Consider the following 7,947-nt stretch of genomic DNA (forward strand, 5'->3'; position numbering starts at 1 on the left):
TTTATTTATATATGTGTGTCTTTGTATGGCCATACTAAGTACAATTTATGAAATAAAGATTTTTAATCTATCCTTATGAACTATGTTCATAATGTTTCCTATGTTTATTATTTGTTATTATAATGTTGTCTCTATCTCCTATTTCCGTTACTATATACGGACCTGTATATTTAGGATTGTGACCTGTCTCGTTTTTTAATAAAACTTGATCACCTACTGATATATCTATATCCCTTACTTTGTGATCATATAGTATTTTATTTCTATTCTTGTTTTCTTCTAACATAACTCTAGCTCTTTTATAGGCTACTTCTAATCTATACCTACTTTCCTTAGCATAGTCATCTATATTATATAGTGCTTCTATACTATCTATGCTATTAAAATGTTTCGGTAAATTACTTGTTTTACCGAATACTAGCTCATATGGACAATAAGTGTGTGCCATAGAGGGGGTCGTGTTGAAACAAAAGACAAAATATTGAAGCCATACGTCCCAATCAGTTTTATCAACCGATATGTAAGATCGTATGTACTCATTGAAAGTTCTACGACTTCTTTCTATTGTTCCAACTGTCTGGTGGTGGTGTGCTGTGGTATAATATTTTCAATCTTTAAATATTTGCATAAATCGTCTATAATTGAATTCTTATATTCTGTTCCCATGTCCGTAATGAACGTCTTCATTGGACCGTACTTCAGGATAAAAGATTCAAATATAGCTTTAGCGACAGTATTAGCATTTTTATTTGGAACAGGTATTGCAACTAAATACTTAGTTAAATCACATATTAAAGTGACTGCATACTCATTGCCATTTTCTGATTTTGGCAATGGACCAATGGTGTCCACTATTACTCTGTCGAAAGCGTTTATTGGTGTGTCTGTAATTATTAAAGGAGTCTTTACGTGTTTAGTTATTTTGGCTTTCTGGCATTTTTGACATTTTCTTACGTACTCAGTTATATCTTTAGACATGCCTTTCCAGTAATAGTGTCTTTTTACTTTGGCCAAAGTTTTTGATATGCCAGTATGACCTCCTTGAATTGGATCATCATGAAATGTAGACAAAATTGCTTCTTTTTCTTTTAAATTCGTTATTTGGGTCACCGGGTTGAGTAGCGCTACTATTAATGTTTTCAAGATTTTATTGCCCATTAATTTAAAATTATCTATTGAAGTATGTTCAAAGATATTTTCCCACGGTGCCACTTTGAGTTGGCTGATTTTATGTATACCGGCTTGCATTTCAAGCCTTTGGAAAAATTGATCTAAGTCAATAACTCCATTAGTATATAAATCGCTAACATCATATCTTGCAGTAATTTTTCTGCCTTGTTTAAATAAACATAACGAATTTTTTATCTGCAAGGTCACTACTTTACGTACTTCATCATTGTTTAAGACGTCGTATAGGTTGGGCTTAGAAGCTTTATTTAAAGATTGCATAGGAAATTCTGTTTTTGATTTTCCGCGCGGAATTTTTGTCTACTTTGATATCTGGTAGTGACTTTCAATAAATTTCTAGTTATATTTTGTAGATCTTTGATGGTTATCCTTGATAAAGCATCAGCTACATAATTATCTTTTCCCTTTAAATATTCGACTGTAAAATCGTATTCTTCTAGTTCGAGCCTCATACGTGTCAGTTTAGAACTGGGATTGATCATTGAGAAGAGGTATATTAAAGGTCTGTGGTCTCTTTTTATTAAGAAATGTTTTCCATATATATATGGTCTGAAATGTAACAATGAATTGCAGCTAATTCCTGCTCAGTAGTACATTTGTTACTATTGGTTTTGTTAATAAATAAGTAATACAATTAAGTATTAACCAGAAATCCTCAATGAATAAATAAAACACACAATAAAGATTTTATAAACCACACGCTCTCAATGCCAGAAATGAAGTGAAGTAAAATGTCAAGAGGACAAGATATGAACAAATAGGCGAGAAACAAGGAACACATTAATAGTGTGTATACACTTGCTACATCCTTACATTCAAGTGAATATATAGCATAACTGTCTATGTTACTTTTGCATATTTGAATACGCAAATTTCAATACGCCGCCTCAAAAGTTACATTGATTATCACTACGATTCTTGACATGAGTTTGTGCTTTAATTTTAATTAGTATCTTCATTTCTTTCAAAACTTCATATTTTCATTTAATTCTGGGGATAAATTAGGTCCAGCATTTGCTGCAAGAGTTGGGGAAACCCAGTAAAAACCCAACTAGACCAAAAAAAAATATTAACATAAGTAACATAAGTTTTAGATAACAAAATAAGTTCCATAAGTTTGAAATTAATTGCTTTATTAATTAATTAATTAATTATTTGCTTTGTTCTCTTATGGCAAGTAGGATTATTTGCAATACTTATACAACCCTGGTTGTCTTAAAAAATCTCTATAGGACCATTTAATTTTAGACTAATCTCATTTATTAGTGATTTAAGCCAAAGAGCTTCTCTTACACCTTCAAACAAGGCCATGTATTCAGCTTCAGTAGATGAAGCAGCAACTGACTTTTGCTTCATGGTACTCCATGAAATCAAACAACATTCAAACATTTTAAATAAATACCCAGTGGTACTTCTTCTGTCAGTTTCATTTCCAGCCCAATCGGAATCTACATATCCTGTAAGAATACTATTAAAATTAGTTTCTTTCTTGAATCTTAGCTTGAGATTAGTTCCCTTCAGATATCTAAGAACTCTCTTAAGGCATTGCCATAGTTCCTTATTGTTGTTGTTTGTATACCTGCATAGAATACTTATTGAAGTACTTAAGTCAGGCCGTGTACATAACATTATGTACATCAAACAACCAACCAAATTTCTACATGGTGCATCACATAGTTCTTCCGATTGCAGAGCCGTATAGTCCAACTTACTTGGGAGGGGAGTACTAACTGAATTACAATCTTCCATATTAAATTTTCTCAATACTCTTTTAATATATGCTGATTGGCTAAAACAAATCTCTCCATCAGATCTGTCAATTTTTATGCCAATAAAGTGTCTAATTTCCCGTAAGTCGGTCATTTGAAACTTATCATGAAGATAAGATTTAAATTTTGACATTGTATCTGATTTACTTGTTGCAATTACTATATCATCTACATATAACAGGATATACACTACTGCTTATAAAAATACTTAACATAAGAATATTTCACGAAATCTGTAGAATTTATTGTCGATTGAACCTAAAAAACATAAAAAAGGGTTGGTCAAAAAAATAAGTACAGCAATTCTTCAAAGGCTCTAACTTAAAAATAAATAACATTTTCCCAATTTTTTTCTTTTTATAGTAATCTTATGCTAATACCCAGTATATCCCCCCTTATTTTGTATAACTTTTGTTATCCGTTTCGGCATGCTGGTCATTTAATTTACGGCACGTCTCCAAAGGACTCTCGTACCTTGTCTTTGCTGCAATTCTTCTGTATTTTGAAATGTGTTTGTGTCAATCCGACGATTAAGCTCTCCCCATAGGTTTTCTATTGGGTTTAAGTCTGCAGTTTGACTTGGCTACTTCATAATGTCCACCTTGTTTTCGGTGAACCAAGCCTTGACCAGCTTTGATGTTTGTTTTGGGTCGTTGTCCTGTAGAAAGACCCATCTCAAGGGCAGGTCTTCCTCAGCATTATGTCAGACAATATAGTTTTATATCCAAATTGGGTCATAGTATCGGTAATCCGTAAATCGGGACGACTCCATGCCAAGAAAAACAGTCCCAAATCATAATGTTTCCGCTTCCGTGTTTAACGGTCTATTTCGAGTACCGGGCGTCGAATTCTATGCCTTTGGGTCGACGAAACAAGTCGTACATTCTTTCTGGAGTCGTTACCAAATAGATTTATTTTTGTTTCGTCGCTCCATAGGACATTATTCCACTTTTTGGAACCCTCTAATCCAGATCATGCCAAATGATTTTGGGCTAACTGTTTCCTCATCTTTAAATTATTCCCTCGAAGGAGAGGAATTTTTCTGGCTATGCGTCCTTGTAAGCCAGCATTAGTTAGTCTACGACGAACTGATCTAGACGATATTTCTTGGTCTATATCAGCAGCAATAGACTTTGAAGACATGAAGGGATACTTTTTTGCAAGTTTTATGATCCGGGTACCCGTCGTTTGAGAGGATTTCTTCTTCCGACCTCTAGTTTCGGTTTGAGCCTTGAATTTAAGGGCGTTCTGGACAAAACATACTGACCGCCCAAGGCGTTTAGAGATTTCCCGAAGACTTTTAGCTTTAATCCTTTAAAATTTATCATATTCTCAGATGTACTTATTATTTTGGCCAGACCAAAATCGGGCTCCCAGCAGAAAATTGAGCTTAGTATTGAATACCCAGGGCTCCCCTCTGTCATTATTGTTTTAGAAATTGTATTACACTGGAACCCTTCAATATAAAAAAAATTGGCGGGTGTGCATTGCATAAAAATCGAGTTATATCGAAACAAATGAACACCATATCTGTGTACTTATTATTTTGGCCAGCTGTGTATATATTTTTCGAAATATCTCCCTTATCCAAAATATAAATACACCTATCAACTCTTAAGTTTTGAAATCCAACATCCTTCAATACACTTTCAAAGACTTCGAACCAACATCTAGCAGCTTGCTTAAGGCCATATATAGCTTTATTAAGCTTACACACTTTCTTCTCATAAGAATGATTCAGGCCTTTTGGAACATTCATGTAGATTTCATCCTTTAGAGTTCCATTTAAAAAAGCGGTTTTTACATCCATATGATGAACCATTAAATCATGTTGATTTGAAAGTGCCAACAAAAATCTAAAACTGGAAATTCGTGCAACTGGTGCAAATGTCTCATCGTAATCAGTCCTATATTCTTGAGTGAAACCCCGCGCTACATGTCTAGCTTTGTACTTTTCTAAGTTCCCAAACTCATCTTTTTTAATACTAAATACCCATTTGCAATCAACTATGTTTTTATTATCTGGCTTATGCACTAAGGTCCAAGTATTATTTTGAAAATGAGATCTAAGTTCATCCTGTATAGCATTTTCCCAGAAAGATCTGTCCTCACGAAACTTAATCTCTTCAAAGGTATTAGGAACATCATCTAAGCATGTTTGAGTATTCATAAGACATCTTTCTAAAAATCGATATGATAAATTGGGTTTACCTTTAATTATTTCACTGCGTCTGATTTCTTCTTCCTTTTTATTTTCTTTTAATTTATCACCAGTTTCAACGACTGGATCGGCATTCTCAAGATATGTGGAATTTTCATTGAGTTGCTCATTTAACTCAGAATCAACAGATTCATTATTTTCCACCAAAGGAAAAACCAACTCTTCATTCTCTTTAGTTAAAGATTCATTATTTTGTTCAACAGTATTACTTTGAACATCCGAAACTTTTCCATGTAAAACTCTCGATTTTAGCATGTTTATTTCATCCACCACAACATCTCTTGCTATCATAAATTTCCTCGATTCCTCATTCCATAATTCCCTCACAACATCTCTTGCTATCATAAATTTCCTCGATTCCTCATTCCATAATTTATAACCATTTGGTTCATATCCAACAAGTATAGCTTTAATTGACCTTTCGTCAAACTTTCTTTTTTTTACTTTATTCAATGCATATACCGTCGAACCAAAAATCTTCAGATACTTTAACATTGGCTTTTTGTTATGCCACATCTCAAATGGTGTTTTATTTATCTTTTGCAATGCTCTACTTGGGGATCTGTTAATTAAATAGGTTGATGTTAAAACAGCCTCACCCCAAAAATGTTTATTAAGTTGAGCACCATTGATCATAGATCGAGCCTTTTCGGTGATAGTTCGTATCATCCGTTCTGATACACCATTCAACTCTGGAGTATGAGGAACCGTTAAATGATAGCTGATGCCTTTTTCAACACAGAAATCACGCATTTCACCAGAAAGATATTCCCTTCCATTATCGATATACAAATTCACAATTTTTAAATTGAAGTGAGCCTCGCTCTTCGCTACCAAGTCCTTGAAACAGAAAAACACATCCGACTTATAAGTTATTAAATAAGTTACACAGTAATGTGTATACTGATCAATAAAAACTACATAGTAGTTCTTATTATCAATGGTAGTGGGTGTTATTGGGCCACAAACATCGGAATGGACAACAAACAAAGGTCGTGTAATATTTTCCTTATTTTTAAATTTTTGAAACTTTAATCTAGATTGCTTGCCATTTATACAAGCCTCGCATAATTCATGATTTAAATCAATATTGCTTAAAATATTAGTATCTTCAAAAAGACTATTTCGCTTTATTTCTAAAAATTTTCCTACGCTTTACTTACTTACTTTACTGTTTAATTGAAATTTTATAATAGGTACATTGAACTCACGGATTCCATTAAAAACCAATTTACCATCCTTGGATACTTGTACACCTCCAGGATTAAATTCAATGGTCATACCTGCATTTTCTTTACCGATAGTAGGTTGTGTGGAATATCCTTGCAATACAAAACGTTTTGCAAGGTGATTTGGTTTCCGCAGCTGGTAATATTGACAACTCCTTTGGCTGTAGCGTAGATAAACTCTCCGCGTTTGGCAATCTCGATGGGCACATTTGATTGCAAATGGTCATATTTGGAGAACAATGCTGTGTCATTTATTAGGTGGTCTGATGCTCCTGAGTCTAGTATAAACTCTGCCTCGTTTGTATTTGAATTGGAAGTTGCATTTCTCAACATGAAGGCAAAACTACGCTCTGGTTGGGTTGCTGCTGCTGTTGCCATCTGAGCCTGCCCTTCCTTTCTTTTGTTTACGTTAGAATTCTGATTTGGCTGTCTTTTCAAAAAGAAACAATCCTTCTTTAAATGTCCTGGCTTACCACAATGAAAACATTTTGGTTTCGGTTTGAAACTTGGCTTGAACAATTTTTTCTTAAACTTTTGCATTGGATTATTGTTAAATTTTGCATCTTTGAACTCCTTGTTACCTACTGCTTGCAAGACTTTAGTACTCGTATCCTTACTAATATTCCGAAGCTTTATTTCTTGGTCAAGAAGTCGTGTTTTTACAAAAGCCAATGTCAAGTTATCTTCTGATAGAGTCTCTATTGCCGTTATAACACCATCATAACTGGGTGGAAGAGTTAGAAGTAAATGGGAAATTTTATCCATATCATCTAATTTTGCTCCTGATGCGAAAGGTTCGGTAATGAGGTCATCAAATGAATTAAAATGATTCAGGAGTGAAGTGTCACCTTTTAACTCCATGGCTAAAAGTTTTTTTCGCAGAGATAGTTGTGATGCCAAGCTTCTTCTCTCGTAAATTGCATCTAAATTTGCAAAAATCTGCTTAGCAGTGCTCTCACTGTTAGTGAAAGATAGATATGCATCACTTAGGTATTCAATTATTAAACCTTTTGCATTTTGTTCTGCCTTTTTTATCTCATCAGTCACTTTTTCATGCGTTTCATCTATAACCTTCAGAAGATCATGCTCTTCCAGCAACGCTCTCATTCTAAACTTCCATATTGAATATTTCTCACCGTCAAACCATTTGATATTTCTTTTCCCTTTATCCATTGTAAGATTCTATCACACAAAAGCAATTTTCACAGCCACAATTTCCAGCAACTTCTTACAGCAATAACGTTTCTCAACAGTAGCACTATCTTATAACACCGTCCTGCCGCTACGTGGTGATTTGCGGCTAATTTGTCAAAGCGTTTCCAGAAAAAAAAACTCGCGAATTGATTAAATGTATATAGGTATGCTTTACTTATTCACTGTAGTTGTGTCTGGGCCCATAACCTATTGGTTTTGTTAATAAATAAGTAATACAATTAAGTATTAACCAGAAATCCTCAATGAATAAATAAAACACACAATAAAGATTTTATAAACCACACGCTCTCAATGCCAGAAATGAAGTGAAGTAAAATGTCAAGAG

The 7,947-nt window shown here is 33.9% G+C and overlaps 1 long non-coding RNA gene across 1 annotated transcript; it reads right to left on the reverse strand.

The window, feature by feature from the left end:
• Positions 1-5,028: 5,028 nt before the first annotated feature.
• Positions 5,029-5,484, reverse strand: LOC123258294. The gene is made up of 2 exons (XR_006508015.1): positions 5,169-5,484; positions 5,029-5,105 (listed from the first exon to the last, which is right to left on the reverse strand). It is a non-coding gene; the product is annotated as an uncharacterized LOC123258294 (long non-coding RNA).
• Between the last annotated feature and the right edge of the window lie 2,463 nt (positions 5,485-7,947).

Source organism: Drosophila ananassae, unplaced genomic scaffold (genome assembly GCF_017639315.1).
Source record: "Drosophila ananassae strain 14024-0371.13 unplaced genomic scaffold, ASM1763931v2 tig00000107, whole genome shotgun sequence".
Lineage (NCBI taxonomy): Eukaryota > Metazoa > Arthropoda > Insecta > Diptera > Drosophilidae > Drosophila > Drosophila ananassae.